The sequence below is a fragment of the Protopterus annectens genome, chromosome 13.part0 (assembly GCF_019279795.1).
Source record: "Protopterus annectens isolate FY-2018-M chromosome 13.part0, PAN1.0, whole genome shotgun sequence".
NCBI classification, from domain to species: Eukaryota; Metazoa; Chordata; order Ceratodontiformes; family Protopteridae; genus Protopterus; species Protopterus annectens.
In genome coordinates this window covers 155,372,009-155,394,166 of record NC_056747.1, presented here as the reverse complement: position 1 = coordinate 155,394,166, position 22,158 = coordinate 155,372,009, and the positions used below count along the sequence as shown (strand labels likewise).

Genomic DNA, 22,158 nt, shown 5'->3' with positions numbered 1-22,158 from the left:
ATATCACTGATAATTGAACTCGAATAGTAGGTGCAGCAACGCCTTCATTAAATAACTTAGCCAAGAATTCTAGTATGGAAGATATAGGGGCCAATGTGATTATTCAAGGCCCAAGAGGAAAATCTCTTTCATTTACTGATGTATAATTTCCTCGTTGAAACCTTGTGAGACAAAAATCAAGATATGTTTCACTGATAGGGAAAGTTCAGGGAGCCTGGCTATGTTTGCAATCGGAGCACCCAAGTTGTCAACTTGAGGATTTGAAGGGATGGGTGGAGCATTCCTGATGCACGAGTCAAAAGGTCTGGAACTGGGTCCAAAATCCATTGCTCCTCCTGGAGATGAGGCCAAAGGAAGGGGGAACCATATTTGACAAGGCCAGTAAGGGGCGACAAGTATCAAAGTCCTTCCCAAGGAGCTGTCTTTCTGAAGAACTTTGGGTATCAACAGAAAGGGTGGGAAGACGTATAGGAGACCCAAGGGCCAATCATGTACAAGTGCATCCCTTAGTGTTTCCCCCGGAGAGGGGATTAGGGCAAGATAGCTGCTGCATTTGGCATTCATGGATGTGGCAAAAAGGTCGCAGCAAGGCTGGCTGCATTTGCTGAAAGTCATATCTGCTATCTCTTGTTTTAGGGACCACTCATGTGGCATCAGAATTGCTCTGCTAAGTTTGTCTGCTATCACGTTGGATTTCCCCGGGATGTGCACTGCTATCAGAAAGCATTGGGAGGAGGTTGCCCACTGCCATACTCTCAAGGCCTCCCAACAAAGGGGGTAAGACTTAGCTCCTCCTTGTTTGTTCATGTATCACACAACCGACATGTTGTCTGACTGGATTGCAATAGTACCTAATGGAAGAGAGTCTTGGAATGCTTGGAATGCTAAAAGCACTGTTCTCATCTCTAGGACATTGATCTGCAAATGGGCCTCATGATCCTGTCAGGTGCCTTGAACTGTCCTTCCCAGATAATGCTTCCCCCCTTCTGGGAAGCATCCGTGGTCACTGTGGCTACCGGTTGAGGGAGGATTAAGGTTTGACCTGAATGGAGTGGCACCAAGGAAAGTCTTTATTGCAAGATTCTGTTAACATAATTTGGTGGGACATTGGTAGCTCCTGCATGGACCACTGAGTGAAAAGCAGCCACTGCAGAATTCTCATATGCAGCTCCTCTAATGGAATCAAGTTTATTGCTGCTGCCATGGTCCCTAATACTTTCAGAACTGTTCTTGCTTGAACTGTTTTCTTGAAAATTATGTTCATGCCCTGATGCCGTAGGGCATGAACTCTTTCTAGGGGAAGCTTTGCCATCATTTTTGTAGTATCTAAATCTACTCCTATAAAAACAATACGTTGAGATGGCAAGAAGGCAGATTTTTCATAATTTATTGTGATCCCTAGGAGAGAGCAGAGTTGCATGGTGGTGTCTCTCACTTTTGTTAGTAGGTGCTCGGTGGTGGTGGTTAGGAGCCAGTCGTCTAGGTATGGAAACACTCGGAATCATAGGTGCCTCAAGTGAGCCATGACTACTGACGTGCATTTGGTGAACACTCCGGGGGCTGTGGTGAGACCAAAGGTCAGAGCTCGAAACTGGTAGTGACTGGCTCCCAGCTGAAAGCATAAATGATGCCTGGATCACCTGTCCATTTTTATATGGTAGTACGCATCCTGGAGATCTGTTGAGCACATCCATTCATCTTGTTCCAGAAAAGGAAGTAAAGACTGTAGTGTTACCATCCAGAACTTTGATTTTTTTATAGATTTGTTTAATCTGCTGAGATCCAAGATTGGTCTCCAGTCCCCTGTTTTCTTTGGAACTAAAAAGTACCTTGAGTGAGTTCCGGATCCTGTTTGGTCTGCGGGGACTGTTTGGATGACTCTTTTTTTCTAGCAACTTTTGTATTTTTAGAGTTTCTTGCTCCCTTTGACTGGGTGGAATGTCCAGGATGTTTATTATGTTTGGAACAGGGGAAGAAAAGGGTATGGAGTAACCTCTGGATACGCTGCTTTGTACGTATTTGTCTTATGTTATTCTTTGCCAGGCTTCTGGGTACAATGATAAGTGACCCCTGACTGCCTCCAGAGTTGGACAGATGGGCCTCCTTTCAGGAGCATTGAAAGAGTTTGCCAAGGAAAGATTCCCTGTCACCCTGATTTTGCGGACTCCCCTCTGCTGCATGTCTGGCATCTTCCACTACTGTTTCCCCCTCTGCCTTTGGGGGAACTATCACCACTTGTGTCCTGAAAAGCTCCCTGGGATTTTCAGAACCACATTTTTCCTCCGTTTTGACCTTTTAGATAAGGTCTAGAAGGTAGGGAAAATGGACTCCTATGGCAGGGAGAGTTTTTATTTCTTATTCACACCTGGTTTAGTGTGTCTTTGACTTTTGGCCTGAACAAGGATGAGCCATTGAAGGGGGCATTAACAAAGGAAGATTTTAAAGGACTCTGCAAAGTCACACAGGTGCATCCAGGAATGTCTCCTTAGGGAAATTCCTGAATCTGCTGCCCTACTCTCACTCCCTCAGCTTCATAAGAAATGAGTCTCATGGAGGAGTTTACCACTGAATTCAAGGTGGAGAGCTGGGAAGAAACTTTTTCCTCTACCCCCTCAGCTACTGAACCTTGGAGAGTATTTCCTAGCTCCTTCAGGAGATCTCTCTGAAGTCTGGTAAAATGGTAAGATAATTCAGCAGTCTGAGCATGCACAAAGGTCGCTGAAGAAAAGATGCACTTTCCATATTTTTCCATCGTATAAGACTCTTTTTTTTCGGAGGATGAATAGAAGAGGATGTCTCTGACAATTCCTTTTTGGGGCTACTGCCACCACCATAGCATCTACTGGGACACACTTTGTAAGAAAGTTTTTATCAGTAGGGGATGTAATGAACTTATTTGGCCTCCAAGGAACAGTCTCCACTGAGCCTGGAGACTCCAACACCTTTCGATAAACTAGATCCATCAGTTCGTCGAAAGGAGGAGACACCCAAGTGGCAGAAGTGCGAGACCCAAAAGGATTGATGGGCTTCCAGCAACCTCTCTGGAAAGGAGACATCCTGAGAGGCCAACCGTGGAGACCCTTCTGACTCATCAAGCTCTGTATCAGATGTGATAGACTCCTCTGGGGAGTCTAAATGCTTCCACTTACATAATCTCTTGTGAGAGACCTCTTCAGAAGGGTATTCTAGAGATGTTTTGGAAGATGTTTTGGAAGAAAGGGCTTCAGCCAATGGGTCATCCTGAGGCCTAGGGTCTCTGCACCTCTGTGGATGTAGTAGTGCCGAGACAGACACTGGGAGCTTTGGGGGAAGAATGTCTGGACGTGAGATTGAAGCTGTCTTATCACCTTGAAGGCCCCTCACTCCTGATCCAAGGAAGCTCCTGGCTCTGAAGAACCAGAAGGCATCCCTGGAACCAAGGGGGCTGGCTCTGAGGCCGATGTAGGAGCTGAGCTCACCCATGCCGAAGCCTTGAGAGGCAAGTTTGGATGTAACAACTGTCCGATCCATCTTTCCTCCCCTGATCCAACTGGAGCACATCGGCTCCTAGACTCCATGAGTTCAGATGGAACCAGTGATGTTGGAGCAGTAGTCTGGCCCAAAGATCCTGGAATAGACCTCTGTTCCGATGGTTCCACTATGACCAGTTCCAAACATTCCAACTCTGAAGTCCGGGATCGGATCAGAGGAGGAATTGATGGTGACAGGGTAGACTTAGTTCCGAAGCCCTCTGGGTTGGATCTGACAAAAGCTTGGAAAGCGCCAGTGTCTTCAAATGCCTCCGCACCATGCAATCCACATCATCATCAGAAAGGCTTCTAGAGGATCGAGTGGAGGGTGCATGGGATGTAGAAGTTTGAAAAACTGGAGATACTCAAAGTAGGAGAAACTTGTTCCAGTTCTGGGGACCGGCTCCGTACTTGAAACACCAACAGTTCTGAGGCTGAAGGAGCCAGGGCGGAAGACTTCTCTGGCCCGACAATCTTTGAGTCCGGCGAAGAAATTTTTGGTCATTTGTTTGTCGGCTCAGACTGAACCTCTGATGACAAAGAAGAACTTTTCGTGGATTTTTCAGATTTTCCCTGACCCTGACCTTCTCCTATAGCTTCTGAAAAGGGGCTCTTCAGTAATCCCCTAAGGATTAATTTGTTCTTCCTTTCAAGAAGAACCCTGTGGCTAAAAGAATGGCAAATGGCACAGGATTCTTGAAGGTGTACTGCTCCAAGGCAGTACACGCATACAGTATGACCATCAGTTACGGACGTTTTCTGGCTGCACTTTGTGCATTTTTTATAACCTGAGGGTTTAATATCCTTAGACTGTTTAGACATGATTGCAGTGTACAACAATAAGCCAGCATAAAAAGGAGGCACAGGAAAAAAAAATCCAGCACAACTATATAAGAATATATATATATATATATATATATTTAAACACACGCTGTATGTATATAGTTTTAAAACACGCACTGTAAGGGAAAAGCCCTCTAATTTAAATGGGCCAAGCAGCCCTCTAATGTAAACAAGCTAGTCTGATCTAAAGAAAAAAACAAACTCAAAACTAACAACTGTCTAATAAAAACCGAGCTTGACAAGAAATAAAAGCCCTCTAACTAAAAACAGGCTTAAGCTGGCATAGGGTATGGAAAAAGGCCTTGAGGATAAGCGATGGCCAACAGCAAACAAACAGCAGCAGTGAACACACCAAAATTGCTACAAAGTTAACTAACTATACAAACTAACAAACTATTCTTAAAACAAGAGAAATAACAGCAATAACAAATAGAAATAGTTCCACTTAGCCAGAGCCAGTATGAAGCACTCGATCTTGTTTTACCAGCAAACGAGATCTGGGGAGCTTCCTAGGGAATAATGGGATAGGATTTTCAGCCACGAGCTAGTGGAAGACCTTGAGCTTTTGTATAAGGCTGAGTCAGAACCAAGGATCTGTTCCAAACCCAACCAGTATGGAATGAAGGCGAGATAGGACAACATGACATCATTCAGTACTTTTCCATTATCGGGGCAACAATTCTAATGAGCATTTGGAATCTTGGCAAGCGCTCTCAATGATCTAATAGTCAGCAGTTAAGGCCCCTAATAAATATTGGCATGAATGTTAACACCAACCAGAACCTGAGAAAGAAAGAAAGAAAGAAAGAGGAAGAAAGAAAGAGCCTTCCTTACAATTATTACACTCCACATATGTTATGGCTTTGCTTACGTTAACCTGGTACATTCCCAAAGTTGTCAACTTATTTTTGGAAGAAACGTCTGTGTCCCCATGAAGAGAGAGTGGGGGTTGCTTTTGTTAGTTTTGGGGAGTTGGAGGTGCAATCCAGTTACCGAGGTACGAAAAGTACATTTTTTCATTGCTGCAAATTTCCTGAATCAGAGACAAATGTAAACTAATTCTATTATATAAGGGGACCTTCACTGTGTCACTACTAGACAGAGGCACAGTATTCTAAATCTATTCTGTGCATTTTGTACCATTTTATGGGGTGGCGAAAGCCACATCACTATGGCTAGGCTTACAAATGCCCCAGGGCAGATAGCCTAGTACTAAACTATGAAACTATGAAAAGTATTAGTGGACAAAAGCCAACCTGAAGGACATGTTTTAAATATTGTCTCTAATAACACAATAAAGGAATTTGAATTAGGTGTATTTTCTGAAGCAGACCAATTTCTGAAGCAGATCAATTCTTTAAATATAACTTCTGCCATTATTATTTCAGGGTGATGCACCACCTTTCCGCAAATGAACTCTCAGTTTTAGGGTGGAGAAGAGCATCATTTGGAGTCAAAATCATGAAAATCGCTGAAAAACAGGGATAGTTCAGGGTTGTATATGCTGTTTATTTCAGGACAAGATTCCATGGAATGCAAATGTCAGGAAACATACTGCCGAATCCATTTTCAGAAATTTAAGTTTCAGTGTCTTAACTCAAAATCACTAAAAAGATGGAAGGTACCATGTTTGTGATTATGGGGGATTTTATATTGAAATTAATAAGGACAGTGTTAACATGTCTCTTTGGGAAATGGATGAAAAGTGGTAGTAATACAGAGCATTATTTTGTGACTACCGCAGTCTTTGCTGTTTTATCACAAAAATCTGCAACTTTGACTTAGGACATAACAGAATGCACACGTTAGAACTGTTGCCCCAATAACAGAAAAGTACCCATCATTCTTTAGATATAACACTTGATATATGTGTGCATTAAATTGCATGAAGACAGTTACAGCCTTTAAATATATATACATATATGCAAATTAAAGACGGGATGAAATTCTCATCACAGATTGCAATGCTAGCAGACTGTTAACACGTATAGTAACTGGGATGTTTCAAAAAATTGTTTTTCTCTAATCATTTTGCATAGGTTTCTATAATGTGAGGTTTGGTGAGTTGTGTATGTATGCAAAAAATTAGAATTGTCTGACTTCATTAAGTGACAGCCCACAGCATGTAAAAAAATCACAGTTTCCAGTATCACTAATTGCATTATTGTATTTATCTATCTCCAGTCAGTTTTACTTGAGCTTCCATAACCTCCTGCAACTACTTTATTTAGTTAAAGTTTTGTGCACTATTTACTTATATTTTCATTGTTCAAAATTCTATGTTGTTTCCTGTTTACACTGTACAGAGGGAAACATTGAATTTAATTACTTTTTGATGATTTATCAATTCATATAGTTCCTGCATGTGCGGCTGGCAGTGTTAATGTTAATTGATAGAGCCCAGTCCCCCTAATGGTGAACCATGAGCTCAGTGAGAAAGTCAACCAGAGCTGCTACTGATGTCTGGCTTGTTGGCCAGCAGTTACCTGCTCTTGATATCTCAACTTGCTCAAATCATTTTCCAGCCAACAGTCATGTTTTACGCACATTGTTCTATGATCTTAAAACCAACAAATCAACTCTTTCAATGAGTTGTTCAAATGCTGTTAATGAAGTTCTGCAGTTATGGCAGTTAGCTAGCATACCTACAACACAGAAGTTGAATGCAGTGGCAAAACTCAAAAGTCTATATGAGAAGCATTCTAGAATCAGGAAGAATAAGAAGCGCCAGTCAGAGACACAGTCTCAGTTAGAAACAGATTTTAGCAGTGCACTTTTGAAGCTTTTTGATGTGGGGCATGCTCATGCAGAATTATTGATAAAGACTCATGAAGACTGGGATTTTCTACAAGATTAACGAACACACAGAAAAATGATAATTGGTGGAGAGGACATTGAATTCAAAAAACAAATGGATAGAAAGGAAAAAGGACTATAGGAAGAAATGAAACACAAAGATAAAGAACGGCTGAAAAAAACAGAGAAGCTGGAGAGCTGACAGAGGCAGAAGACAGTAGTGAACATGAAAATGACAATGAAGATGATGCAGCAGCAAACATGTCAAAATACCACCAGAATTTAATAACTGGTAGAGACAGCCTGTCAAAGAAGTGTGCACAGTACATACAGGATCGCCTGAATCGGTATCCAAACGACTACTGGTGGATGATCCTCTTTTTTGTTGCCAGCTTGGACTGCACAAGAATAACTTCTCGTCAATGAAGCATATTGTTGCACCAGTGCTGCAAGAGGCTGGCGTTGACGTAAATTATCTGGTCATGTCCACAAGTTCAATACACAGAGTAAGGCAAGCTACACAACAGTCCATTGCTGATAAAGTAAAGAAGCAGTTTCAACCATCAATACCCCTTGTAGCACATTTTGATGGGAAGCTGTTGGAGAATTTACTGATTACATGCCAGTTGTTGTTACAAGTCGAAATATTGAAAAACTGCTGGACATACCCCAACTTCCATCAAGCACTTGTGAGCTGATGGGGCAAGCAGTGGTACAGACATTGCATAGCTGGCCAGGTGTTCCAGAATGGCTAGCAGATTTGTGCTTTGATACTACCAGTGCCAATACTGGTGTGCACAGAGGTGCCATCACAGTGATTCAGTGAGCATTTGAGAAACGGCTCTTGTTTTTACCATGCAAACATCACATTTTAGAAATTATTTCTACGGCAGTTTTTGACATGTTCTTCCCATCTTCAGGACCACAAATAGCAGTTTTTAGAAGATTTAAATAATACTGGAAACTTCTTGACTTGAATGCGTATGTACCACTGGTTAAGAAAATTGGAGGTAATGGATGCCTGTTCGACTATGAGAAACACTCGCTAGCTGAGAAGCAAAGTGAGGTTGTTGCACTGCTGCGAGACAAGCTGACGTGTGAAACACAGCCTCGTGGTGACTACCTTGAATTTCTCAAGCTGTCACTGCTCGTCCTCGATGACAAACCACAAGGTTTTTGCTTTCAGTCCACCAAGTGCATACCATCGTGCCATGTGGATGGCAAAAGGCATATACCGCCTTAAAATCTACTCCTTTCGGGAGCAGTTTAGATTAACTGCACATGAAATTCAGGCTTTTTGCCAAATCTGCCTCTTCACTGTGACAGTGTACGTTAAGGCATGGTTTTCAGCTAGTGACACTTGCAGTGCCCTACTCAATGATCTTTGCTTGTTGCAGACACTGGAATTGTTTACAGCCATAGACAACCAGATGGCTCAAGTTGCTTTGCAAAAGCTTAAGGGACACCTTTGGTATTTGAGTAAAAATCTCATAGCACTGTCCTTGTTCTCAGATAGAGTGTGGAATGAAGAGAAACAGCACATTATTAAAGCCTTGAAAAAGCTACCCAGTAAGGAAGATCTAAGAAGAGTCAATGCAAAAGCTGTTGCCAGTTTCCAGGGCATGACCTTATCTGACTTCACAACAGAACGATCAATGAATCTATTCACTGCTGTCAACATAAACCCATCTTTCCTAACAGCAGATCCTGCAGCATGGAGTGAGATGCCTGACTTTATCATTGGGAAACAAACTGTTACAGCTTTGCGAGTTGTTAATGGCTGTGCTGAACGAGCAGTCAGATTAGCAACTGACTTCTATCTCACAATGAGGAATAGCAAAATCTGGTATATCAGATCGTTGAATACCATTGACAGAAAGTCACAGAACCGCTAAAAAGACACTATAGTACTATAAATGAACTGATGTAAACTTGAGCTTGCTACCTATGAATGATGATTTTTACTAGGATAATTTTTCCTAAACTGTTTGACAATTTTGTTGCTCAGAATTACAAACAGACATTTCAGATGCAGCATGAAACTGATATTTGCCATTTGTGTACTGATTTGTGAATATGTTTCATTTCTGTTGCCGCAATTTGGAAAAAAATGTAAAAATCTCAGAATTAAAGTGCACTGAGCTGTCACTTAACTTAGAATTTAAGGTTTTAAATTTTACATGGTTCTTTGTCCTCCCAATCCTCATAAAATCAGGGGGTATGCAAACAGAAAATCAAAAAACATTTTTTTTGCATATATACATGAAACACTCTAATAGTAATGTTGGCGAGTATACAACTTCATTGAGTAAGAAATCCATTCAAGAAAGTACACGTTATGAATATATGAGACATTCGTGTTCTTAACAGAGTACAGTGTATGATCTGAATGTCTCTATACAAGGATACAGCAAGTTAGTAGATTGAGAAACATTCCAGGATACAAAGTGTAGTAAGTAATGTGAATGAATTATTCTGTACTGTAACAGAGGAGGAACAAACCCAGATTAGTAGGTGTGGCTACTTCAGGAGAGTAAAAGGGGAGGAGTAGAAATTATGAGTAGGGAGTGACATTTAGCTAGACTAGGATGCTACAACTATATACAGAGGTATAGAGAGTATTAGTGAACATAGTGGTGAAAAAAGTTGTAGAAGAGAGAAGGAATTAGCTCGAGGTGGAGTATGAACCCAGCCATGTGTTCATTAAGTGAGGTTTTAGCATTTTGTTTCAATTGAGATAGACTAGTGATGGAGGTTATGTTATGTGGTAAGTTATTACAGGTTTTTGCTATATAGTTTGAGAAAAGTGTCTCTTCAGCGGTGTTGGATTTGGTTACATTTAGTAAGGGTTTGTTGCTAGAGCGAAGGGTCCTGTTGCTTGAGTATGGCTGTAGTAAGTTTTGGCGGTAGGGTGTTTTCTGTGGTTGATAGAGTATTTTTTTGGGCCATGTTTAGTTTATTATAGAGTAGGACTTGTGGGAGTTCAAGCCATCTGAGTTGCTTAAGAGCTGTACAGTGATGTGATCTGTGGCAAGTTTTGCAATTTTGTTGTAGCAGGTATCTAATTTTGCCAAGTTTGATTTTTGGAGGTTGGTGAGAATAGGTGAGGCATAGAGGAGAGTTGCATTGCGGTGTGATTGGGCTATAATTGGTTTTGTTTTCTTTGTGAGGCACTGCTTGTTTCTGTAAAGTAGACTTAGGTTTTTTGTGTACTTTTTTGATGGTTTCTGAAATATGAATGTCGAACCTCATGTTGTTGTCAGTTGTTACCCCCAGTAGTGGGTGTGATGTCTGTTTTGTTCCTAAATGTAATGCTAAAAAAGGGGGAGAGGAGTAGGAGGTCTTGCAGGATAGAAAAGCATGAATTTTGTTTTATTTGGATTTAGAATTAGTTGGCTGTTGGTTAGCCATTGTTCAACTGTGGAGAAGGAGTCCTGTGTTAGTGTATTTAGTTCATGAATAGTGGGGTCAGTTCAAATTATTGTGGAACCATCTGCATACTGAATTGCACAAGCTTGTGGTGCTGAGGTGTGTAGATTGTTTGTTTGTAAATATAGAGAAAGGTAGTGGGCTTAGTATGCAGTCTTGTGGGACACCTAGTGTAACCGGCAGAACAGGAGAGGTTTTGTTTCCAAAGTACAGCTTGCTGGCAGCTGCTTAAATAGTCATTAAACCAAGTAAGGGTAGAATGACTAAGATTTAGTTCAGAGAAAGCAGTAACTAATTTGCTATGTGAAACCATATCAAAGGCCGTAGAAAAATCCAGAAAGATAAATGACACAAAGTTGCCCACGTTTCTTTGATAGTTAATATTAGTGAAGGACATGAGGGCTATGGTGGTACTGTGAAAGGGACGAGAGTCGTGGGTGATGGACAGAACTTATTTATTTGTCTATTATTTTCTTATGCATGCATTTCTGTAGAATTTTGGACAGAGGTGATAAGATGGCTGTTGGTCGATAGTTAGTTCTGTTGAGTTGCCTCCTTTATGTAATGAGATAATGTGTGAGATCTTCCAAGTAGCAGGGATTTGTTGTCCAGAAATGGGTCATTTAATAAGGATAGATACAGGATAGGCAATTACATCTGCAGCAAGTCTAAGAAAATCTGCTGGTAGGTTATCTGTGGCTAGGGTTGTTGGCTTTAGTTTTTTTTTTTTTTTTTTTTAACAGTTTCTTAATCAAGTCTGTTGATACTGGCTGTAATGAGAAGGTGTTCTTGTTTTGGACTGTTGGAGTGGCAGAAGTGGTGGTAGGGGAAAGTGACTACTGGCAAAGACAGTAATAGTCTCGATGAAGTATTTATTGAATTTGGTTGCTATATTATCTGGATTGGTGCTGGATGGAGAGGGTAGTAGCTTTACCATAATTGGTTTGATAATCAAGAAAAGTTGGCTTTATTTGCGTACAATATTATTTTGTTCCTGATAAAACCATAAAAGGGACAGTTCACTGTTGTGGAACATTCTGAGACAGATTCTAGTCTTTTCGGGATATAAAATTAATGAAGACAAAACAAATGCTATAGCTGTAGACTATGTACCCACACAAGAATTGATTCAGCAATACCCATATTTATGGGGACAAAGCAACATTAAATATTTAGGAGTATGGTTTACAAAGGATTCAGTTATGGGAGCTAAGGATATGTGGCAAAAAGTAAGAAACTGGAAGTTCTTGTTAATAGGTATGGATAGAAATATACAAGCAGTGAAAATGTTTTTAGTCCTTTTAGTTTTATATACAGGCCAGGCATATTTTTATCAACCAGAGGAGAAGTTGTGGATGGCAATCAGTAAAGAGTTGAAAGATTTTATCCAGAAGGGAAAGATGGCAAGAGTCAAGTTAGATAAGCTGATTCTTCCAATAGAACAAGGTGGTTTGTGATTACCTGATTTGAAGAGGTATTTCAGAATGGGCTGCTATACATAACACAAACAGAAAGCTGTAATTCAAATCAGAAAGGGATGACAAAACAGGGGAAGCTTAAGAAACAAGGAGAAACTGAGATTTTGGATGCAGAACCTTAAGGAGAATAACAATAACTATGCAGAACATTAGAATAATTTCTGCTACTTTATGAATATAAGAACTAAGCCAGCATGGGAGTGGAGAAAAGAGAGTCTGCCAGTAGGGATAACTGCAATTAGGAATGCAGACAGTAGGCATGAGGGGTTTGGAATTTACAGGAGAAAACTGGCAAAGGAACCAAGGTATCGGGAGCAAATAATTAGAGAGGGAAAGGTAATACAATGGGAATTGGCCAATAATTTATTTGGACTGCAGGCTAAAGATTGCCTTCCTCATTAAAGATTGATATCAGAGTATAGGCAAAGTGAAAGAAACGGGGATCCTAAATGAAAGACCAGCACTTGTAGATGTTTTATTGGAATCTAGAACAGAAGCTATTGCTAAAAAAGGGGCAATTAGTAGACCACATAAAGTATTGCATGATGAGTATAAGAATCAATCTGAGGAGGTTAGAAAGGATTAGGAATAGAGACTAGATAATCAGCTTACAAAGAAACAACAGAGGATATAGGTATGTACTAGTTTATTTTAAATTCTGGGATTAATGCAGGATTAGAAATGACACAAGACACCAAGGCTCAAACTTAACAATTTATTTAAGCTATTACTAACAATTTATCTAGAAAAATCTATCAGTCAGTTAATAAAAACATTAAACTATTAAATCATGTACTTACAAGCATATGCAAAACCAAAATCAGCTTTGCCACTGATAGGGGGACTTCAATCCTATTCAGTGCAGCTATCTGTTCAGTCAAGACAGGGCTGACACTGGCAAAATGGTTTTATACTCAGTTCAGGCTGATGCTTCAATCAAATCCGGATGATGAGTTCCATCCTATTATCAGCCTCTGAGCTTTTTATTGTCTTGAGCAGGCAGTAGGGTCAACAGGTTTGGCTGATGACATCCAGAACACAAGTTTAATCATAAACTGATGGAATATTTTAGAAAATTACAAATCATTTCCTAAGTTATAAACAAGTCATGTAATGTCTGGTTTTATGCATTACTTCCTCTTTTTAAGAGACAGCCCACAAACTTGTGATATAGTTCCTCATTGAAATCCCCCATATTCTGGTAAACATCTTTTGAGCTGATAAACAACCTTACAGGTTAACTAAAGTTCAGTTATACCAGTGATCAATGTACAAGGCCTGCCTTTAAGCATATTTCTTTAGATAATTCAGCAGCATTTATTTAATTTAGCAGCATGTAGTATGTAGCAGCATATCAAATCAAGCTATAATCAAACATACACAGCAGTATGAAGCTTGAGGCATATAACCAAAGCTAGGTAGACTGTGTGGATCCATCACAATGTAGGAGTACCAAATATGCAACAAATTCTAGACTCTAAATAATTTTTCCTCAGGTAGATAGCAAATGTTGGAGGTGTGATAGGCAAGAAAGAGGTAATAAGGAACATATTTTTGGGGAGTATAATGAACTGGCATACTTAAAAAAATTCCTCTGCAGACTACTTTATCAGAGATACTGGGTGAGCAAATTGTTATAACTAAGGAAATGATTTTCTTGAGCTGTGATACAGAATTGGAATTGCCTAGACATAATAAGGCTTTGCTGAGTCTAATTATGGTGGCTGCCAAAAAAGCAATTACTAGAAAATGGAAATCAAAGTCTAAACTAATTGTATTAGAAGTAAAGGATATAGTAACAGTGATAAAACAACTGGAATGGATCTTTAGAAAAGCATAGGAGCAAATTACATAGAAAAATGGGAATTATAGGAACAATACATGGAGAATAATGTTTTGGAGGAAGAATGAGATTGAAAAGAAGGCAGGATTTGAATGAGCTTCGAGAGGGTCCTGAAAATGTCTAAGCCCGACCAGCTTTCTAAATTCTGAGCATTATTTTGCTTCTGTAGCTTAAAAGAGGGTTATTTTGTCTTGTAAAGTGCCAATTTGCATAATCGTAATACTAAGTTTTGACATTGTTTCAGATCATTGAACCATGCCAACGAAAAGTGTGAATTTCCAAGTGTGGAACTCTGAGCTGTCATGAAGTTTCTGTTCCTGTAGAAAAAAAATTCCAAAGCAAATCCATGAATGCATAAGTTCCTGTTCCTGTAGAAAAAAATTCCAAAGCAAATCCATGAATGCATGATGCAAACATTGATTGCAAGTGCCCTGCTTACTCAGCTGTCAAGAAGTGGTGTGCAACTTTCAGTGTGGAGATTTTGAGACTGAAGATGCAACAAGGTCTGGGAGGCCTCATATGATGTCAGCTCTTGAAATTATTTACCATGTCTATGACTGGATTTTAGCAGATTGGCAGATAGTGGCTAAAACGCTACAGATATCTAGGGAATGTGTTTGGTTTATAATCCATGAGCAGCTGGGTATGCAGAAGCTATCCGCCAAGTGGGAGTCCAAATGTTTGAATGCCGAAAAGAAAAGATGTTGAGTGGACACTTCCAAGTTGATTTTGTGGCTTTTTTGTCGAGCTGGTGCCAACTTTTTCGAATGACTAGTTACTGTTAATGAAGTATAGTTATGCCACTATGATCCTGAGACAAAACAGCAGTCTGTGCAATGGTGGCATTAGGGGTCACCAAGGTCAAAGAAGTTCAAGACCCAAAGGTCAGCAGGAAAGGTCATGGCCACAGTGTTTTGGGATCAGGAAGGTGTTGTAATGGCTGACTGTCTTCCAAGGGGCCAAACAGTTAATGCAGAATACCACTGTAACTTGCTGTGCTAATCAAAGGAGGCATTGAAAGAAAAAAGGAGAGGGAAGCTGCGGAAAGGAGTTCTCTTTTTGCAAGACAATGCACCTGTTCACAAGGCTGACAAAATGATAGATGTTTTGACGAAACTGGGGTATGAGTGCATAGGACCATCAACCCTCTCACCAGATCTTGCTCCATCTGACTGTTTCCTGTTTCCAAACCTTAAAAAGAATTTGAAAGGGTGGCAATTTTTGAGTAATTCGGAGGTGATTGCAGCAGTGGTGCAGTATTTCAGTGACCAAACTTCAGACATTTTTTTGGCAGGGTTACGGAAACTTCAGACATGATGTGCCAAGTGTGTTTAACTTTGGGGAGAATATGTTGAATAACATGCAACTTTCATGGCTGCATGTCATTCCCTTCTTGGTCAGGCTTAAAACTTTTCAGCACCCTCTCATGTAATGTTTGACAATGACTGGATAGATAAGTGATGTATAATGTTTGCAACTAAAAATATGTCAGTATGATTTGTTTTCATGTATGTAAATGTATGGTTGCCGATGTCATAAGTGATAATTTAATAAAGATGTTTCTTTTTTAAAAAATAAAAAAGGAGGTTTTATTTGACCCATCCTCTACTCGGCTCAAACAATTTGATGAGAGAGGGAAATTAATACAGGTAGTCTCCAATATTTTTCAGCAAAAAAAGAGAAAAAAACACTTAAAAACGACAGCAGAAGGGCAACAAAAGAACCTGGTCTTGTGTATCAAAAAAATGTAATCTTCGCTTTCGTCTTAAGAGCAACAGACTTCCTCAGAACAACGAACTCACTTAAAATCATAATTTTATATAGGTACCTATAACCAACCAAAATCTTGAAATCAATCACATGATCAGATTCATTAACAATCCCAAATTAAACATGCAGTTAAAATACAATTAAACATAAATATGCAATGAAACTATGTTCATGAAGTAAGAATCTTTCTCCTTCTGTTTCTAAGAAAACACTTAATATTATTTAATTTAATCCAGGTGCCCTGTCAATCCCCGACTTTATTTAACATATGGTTTCTCTTTGTTCAATTTTGTTTTTATAATTTCCACCACATATATCTTTTAAAAACAGGTTCTAAAACAGAAAAATGGAATTTCTTGAAAGCTTACATTCATAAGTATGTTTATAAAGAAAATGTTTACCATCTTTTCTCCTAATGCATAAACATGCTCTCTTATCCTTTCTTTTAAACTCCTGATGGTCATTCCTATATAAAAAGCACTACATCAAAAGCAAGTACAAATGTAAACTATGCCTTTATAATTGCAATTGAAAACACCAGGTACTGGTATGGTGTAACTTAAATGATCTACACTAATAAAAGGCCCTTCTAAAATGTATCTACCCATACTAAAATTAAGGCACTTTTACATACCTTTAGTAAAACCTGAAAAAGTAATGAAGGGAATAATAGCTGTAGTGTCTTTTTGTAATAAGATTTTTATATTAAAACTGTTCATGCATACAAATCTAGGACAACTTCCAACCACTCTAAACAAATCTACATTACCTTCTATTATACTGCAGTTTTCCTTAATAATAGTCCTGATGTCAAAACGGTTTACACTAATGTCTAAATTACAAACTAAAATATTGTGGTGGTGCTTTTTATTTTTGTTGTTAAATGTGGAAGTGGAAATAAAACTTTTAATAGCGATAAAAGGGGCTTTCAAAATAGGAGGGAACATACTAGATCTTTTAATAGAAATTTTTTAGCAATATCCAACATTTCCTTGTCATAGCCCATTTCCACAAATAATGAGATAATGAACTTTATTTCATCCTCAAAAAAACTATCACAAGTAGTCATCCTAGAAGGTCTTATAAATTGTCCTCTTAGAATGTTGTTCTTCATAAATCAAGGGTAGCAACTTAAATGTGTAAGTGGTTGTTGGAAAAGGTACTTTTCCTATAAATCCTACTTTCAGATTCATTAGTGACCTTGTTCCAGAACAAAGTGATGTCCAAAAAATTAACTTCTGTCCCCACTTCACCAATAACAAACTTCAGAAAACTGGAGTCTGTGTTAATCTGGTCAACCAATTTGTGACAATTTTCTGTAGTCCCTTCAATAGTCAGAAAAAAGGTCCACAAACCTGCCATAATAAACAATTTTATATTGTTCTCTAATCGACCTAAATACAGTGTGTTCTCACCAGCCGAGTACAATATTAGCAAATGCAGGGACAGCAGATGAACCCTTCACTACCCCTCTTACTTGTTTGTGCACTTTATTATTAAAGAAAAAATAATTATTCTAAAAGCAATTCGGCTAACATACAATAAAATTATGTCCTGATTGCTAAACCTAGAAAAAAAGATTAAAATAAGACTTCATGTATTCTATACCTTCTTCGTGAGAAATAGAAGTAAATAGTGAACAAATATAGTCAATTTTTTCTATGTTTTGTATGGAGTATAATAGAAGATAATATAGAGTTGTTTAGCGTGATTGGAAGTTGTCCAAGATTTGTATACAAGAACAGTTTTAATATAAAAGCCTTATTACAAAAAGTCACTACAGCTATTATTCCCACTACCCCTTTTTCAGGTTTTACTAAAGGTACTTACAAGTCCCTTAATTGTAGTATGTGTAGATACATTTTAAAAGGACGTTTTTATTAGTTCAGACCATTTAAGTTATACCTTACCAGTACCTAGTGTTTACAATTGCAATTCTGAAGGCATAGCTTGCATTCATACCTGTTCTGGATGAAGTGCTTTTTATATAGGGATGACCACCAGGAGTTTAAAAGAAAGGATAACAGAGCATGTTTATGTCATTAGGAGAAAAGATGGCAAAAATTCTCTTTATAAACATATTTATGAATGCAAGCTTTTCAAGAAATTCTTTTTTTCCTGTTTTAGAACCTGTTTTTAAAGACTTACATGTTGGAAATTATAAAAACAAAATTGAACAAAGATGAACCCTGTGGTAAATAAAGTTAGGGGCTGACAGAGCTCCTGGATTAAATTAAATAATTGTTTTCTTAGAAACAGAAGGAGAAAGATTCTTAATTCATGAACATGTTTTCATTATATATTTATGTTTAATTGTATTTTAATTGTATGTTTTATTTATTTGGGATTGCTAATGAATTTGATCATGTGCTGGATTTCAAGATTTTGGTTTGTTATAGGTACCTATATACAATTATGATTTTAAGTGAGTTAGTTGTTCTGAGGAAGTCTGTTGGTTTTAAGATGAAAGTGAAGAATAACTTTTTTGATATGATAGACTTGATTCTTTTGTTGCCCTTCTGCTGCTATTTTTAAGTGTTTTTTTTTTTTTTTACTACTACCACTTTGGGTGTTATTTTTGTTTTTATTAGTGGTTATTCATTATACTGTGATGGCAAGTGAAGAGTATGATGAGCTTTTAGATGCAGTGTTGCATTCTACTCCAGATAGTCACAACAGAAATGTTTTACAGATATTATTGGAAACCGTTATAAAAATATAGAAGTCCATTAATCAACTAAAAGAAGCTAACAATTTAAAAAAAAAGCTAAGGACTGTTTTTGGTATGAGACCGAGAGCTCAAAGATGATGGGCAGATTGTTATTGAAAATTTTTCCTCTAAAGAGGTTTGTCAACAACGCAAAACAGGTTCTTTAAAAGACATTAATTTTATATTGAAACTTTAGGGAGATCCTTTCCGACAGACTGGAAAACAGTTTAAGGTAAATTCTCCTAAGGTTGATACAAAAGGATTGTCAATAGATTTAGAAAAGAGCCTATAGAATTCTAAAGCTCTTTCTATTGAAAACAAGTACTTTAAAAAGTGTATTGAACTTAAAATTATACCAAAGGACTTGATTTCTTTAAATGTCCTAATGGTACTCCTATTTTGAAAGCCCCTTTTACCTTTATTAAAGTGTTGCTCCCTCTTCCACCTTTAAGAATAAAAACAACAACAGTATTTTAGTTTGTAATTTAGACATTAATGTAGAAAGTTTTGACATCAGGAGTAAGTATTAAGGAAAACTGAAGTATAATCGAAGGTAATGTAGAGTTGTTTACAGTGGTTGGGAGTTGTCCTAGATTTGTATACAAGAACTGTTTTAACATAAAAGCCTTATTACAAAAAGACACTGCATCTATTATTCCTACTACTCCCTTTTCAGGTTTTACTAAAGGCATATACACATGCCTTAATTGTAGTATGTGTAGATACATTTTAGAAGGAACTTTTATTAGTTTAGAACATTTAAGTTACACCATACTGGTACCTGGTGTTTTCAGTTGCAATTCTAAAGGCATAGTTCTGGATGTAGTGCTTTTTATATAGGGGGTGACCACCAGGAGTCTAAAAGAAAGGATAAGAGAGCATGTTTATGCCATTAGGAGAAAATATGGCAAAAATTATCTTCATAAACATACTTATGAATGCAACCTTTTCAAGAAATTCCTTTTTTCTGTTTTAGAACCGTTTTTTTAAAGATTTATGTGTTGAAAATTGAAGAAAGAGAAACTGTATGGCAAGTAAAGTTGGGGGCTGACAGAGCTCTTGGATTAAATGAAATAATATTAAGTGTTTTCTTAGAAACAGAGGGAGAAAGATTTTTAATTAAACATATTTTCATTATATATTTGTTTAATTGTATTTTAATTGCATTTTTTATTTGGGATTGCTAATGAATTTGATCGTGTGCTGGATTTCAAGATTTTGGTTTGTTATAGGTACCTATATACAATTATGATTTTAAGTGAGTTAGTTGTTCTGAGGAAGTCTGTTGGCTTTAAGATGAAAGTGAAGAATAAAGTTTTTTGATACGATAGACTTGTTTCTTTTGTTGCCCTTTTGCTGCCATTTTTAAGTGTTTTTTTTCCTTATTGGTTTATTACTACTACCACTTTGGGTGTTATTTTTGTTTTTATTCAAGATTTTTCACCCCCTGTCCCTTTTACAAATCTCCCAAATCATATTTTCCTTCTAAGAAACAGAACAAACAGACCCTGCTTTTACAAGGAAAAGGAGCCAAAAAATAAAAATATGACGGGAGAGGAACAACAAGAAACAAGGATCTTTTCCCAAAAAAGGGACATTATATAGTACTTCAGAATGGCTATACCATCTTTCTTCCCTCTCACTAATTCCACTTGTCCCTATCTGTCAAAATCTGTCCCAAAAACTGGCTTTGTATATTCCCATTTGGCATCTGATTGTTTCACAGTCTTAAGTGTTAAAAGGAATTCAAGAATCATTTATTTGGCTCTGGATACAAGTGTCTCCTTTTAGGGGAGTTCCTTTCCACTGTCTGTACCAGGCAGACCATTTTCCTCAGGTTCTTCAGCACTTACCCTAGGAATCGTAGAACCAGTGCCATTAAATCAAAGGTGAAAATTCTTTATTCCACAATGTTTCTTGTACCAAGTAGTTTTCTTGGAGACCAGTTGTAGATCTTTGGTTCCTAAATCTGTATGTCAAAGTACCAAAATGCAAGATGATGACCTTTTAAACTCTGTTGTCTCATTCCCCAAGGAAGATTTTTGGTAACATTACATCTTAAAGATGCAAGTTGTCACATTCTCATTGCCAGCGGCTTCAGGAAGTATCTCAGATTTTCTGTGCCTGGATCATATTGTCAGTTCTCTGCATTATCATTTGGGTTATCTACAACTTCAAGGATGTTTTACAAAGTGTTTAGTTCAAGTAATAGCTTATTGCAGACTGAATGTCATTCATATATTTCCTTATTTACATGATTATTCATCTTTGCAGAGCCTTCCTACTTGTCAGAAATCATTGCAATGGGGTTCTTTTCTTCTGACCAACTTGGGATTACAGATAAATTTTCTGAAATCCTCCTTGACCCCATCACAAAGAATTGTATTTCTGGGCTGTCTTACAGACACCTCTTAGCAAAAGGCTTTTTGACACAGGAGGAGGTGGATTTTTATCTGGTAGCATTCATGAGCATCTCATGTCAGTCTTAGACTTTGGCCAGAGAGTATTTCTAAGGTCCTGTGATTCATGGCTTCTGTGATTCCCAGGTTATACATGAGAAAGATTCAGTGGATTCTGAAAAACACGTTTTCCCAGTATTTGCATCCCGTGGAATTTCATCTCATTTTGGACTTTGTCAAAGAGGAACTGCAGTGGTGGACACTATAGATAGAAACGAATCCTGGCCTTCACTTTTCTCCTCTACCTCCAACCCAATCTGTAATTACACATGCCTTTAATTTTGCTTGGGGGCAGTCTTTAGTAGGGTAAAGGTGCAAGGCTTGTTGAACTCCTCAGATCAAAGTACATCAGTTTAAAGCAGATGTTGGCTATGATCCTTGCCTTAAAATATGTTTATCTATGGTCCACTGGACCTCTTCACATGAATCCAAACACCACCACAGTGATGCAGTGATATTGTACATAAGCAAAGGGTCACTAGGGTCTAGCCGTTTGTTTTGCAGACTAGCTATGATGACTTGAGAGATAGCTTTTTAGCGCGCCTTAACCCTCCATAACTCTCCAAACATCTTATCTTCTGTCAGAGCAAAATGTAGTGGCAGAAAAGTTGAGCAGGTTAGATCATCATGAATGGAAATTGAATGAGGAGATCTGCCAGCAATTGATCCAAATGTGGGGAATACCTTAAGCATATAGGTTTAACTTGTTTCAAAACACATAAAACAAATTCTGCTCCAGGACGCTTTGCAAAGAAGCCTGGAAAAAATGGATGGTTTTCCCCCCTCCCTGTGGCTGGGAATATTCCTTTATGCTTTTCCATTGATCATTGTGGTTGCAGCCTTTTGACCCAGGCAGTATTGGTTCTCCTTTCTTATGGAACTGGCCAAAGGCAATTATTGTATGGTTCCTCACAAACTGGATCTACCCACTTAACATAGAGGGAGATTTGGATACACCCCAGTCTCATACATTTTCAAGTACCTGCCTTGGATGTTTCACTTCTGATTCCTTGTGTAACAGGTGTTATAGGCGGCAAGAAAGACTTATTCAAGGCAGTCATGTATGGGCAAGTGAAAATGATTTTCTAACTGATGCCTAGCCAACAACTTGGTCCCATCGGGTATTATGTACTATTGGTGCTTAAATATTTGTTCGTGTTACTATTCTTTGACCGCTCTTATTCTGCTTTCAAGGTACTTTAGGCAGACATTTCAGTATTTCTACCCAGGGATCCTCTACTTTCTTGTTTAATTTTGTGAAACAGTTTCTTAAGAGAGCTGTACACCTGAGACAACCTCATAAACAGGTTACTCCTTCTTG

General features: G+C 38.2%; 1 protein-coding gene across 1 annotated transcript in view; it reads left to right on the top strand.

Moving 5' to 3' along the window:
* CPAMD8 (C3 and PZP like alpha-2-macroglobulin domain containing 8) overlaps positions 1 to 22,158 on the top strand; it is a 7,231,600-nt gene that overhangs the window by 6,086,535 nt on the left and 1,122,907 nt on the right. The gene's annotated exons all lie outside the window — the stretch shown is intronic.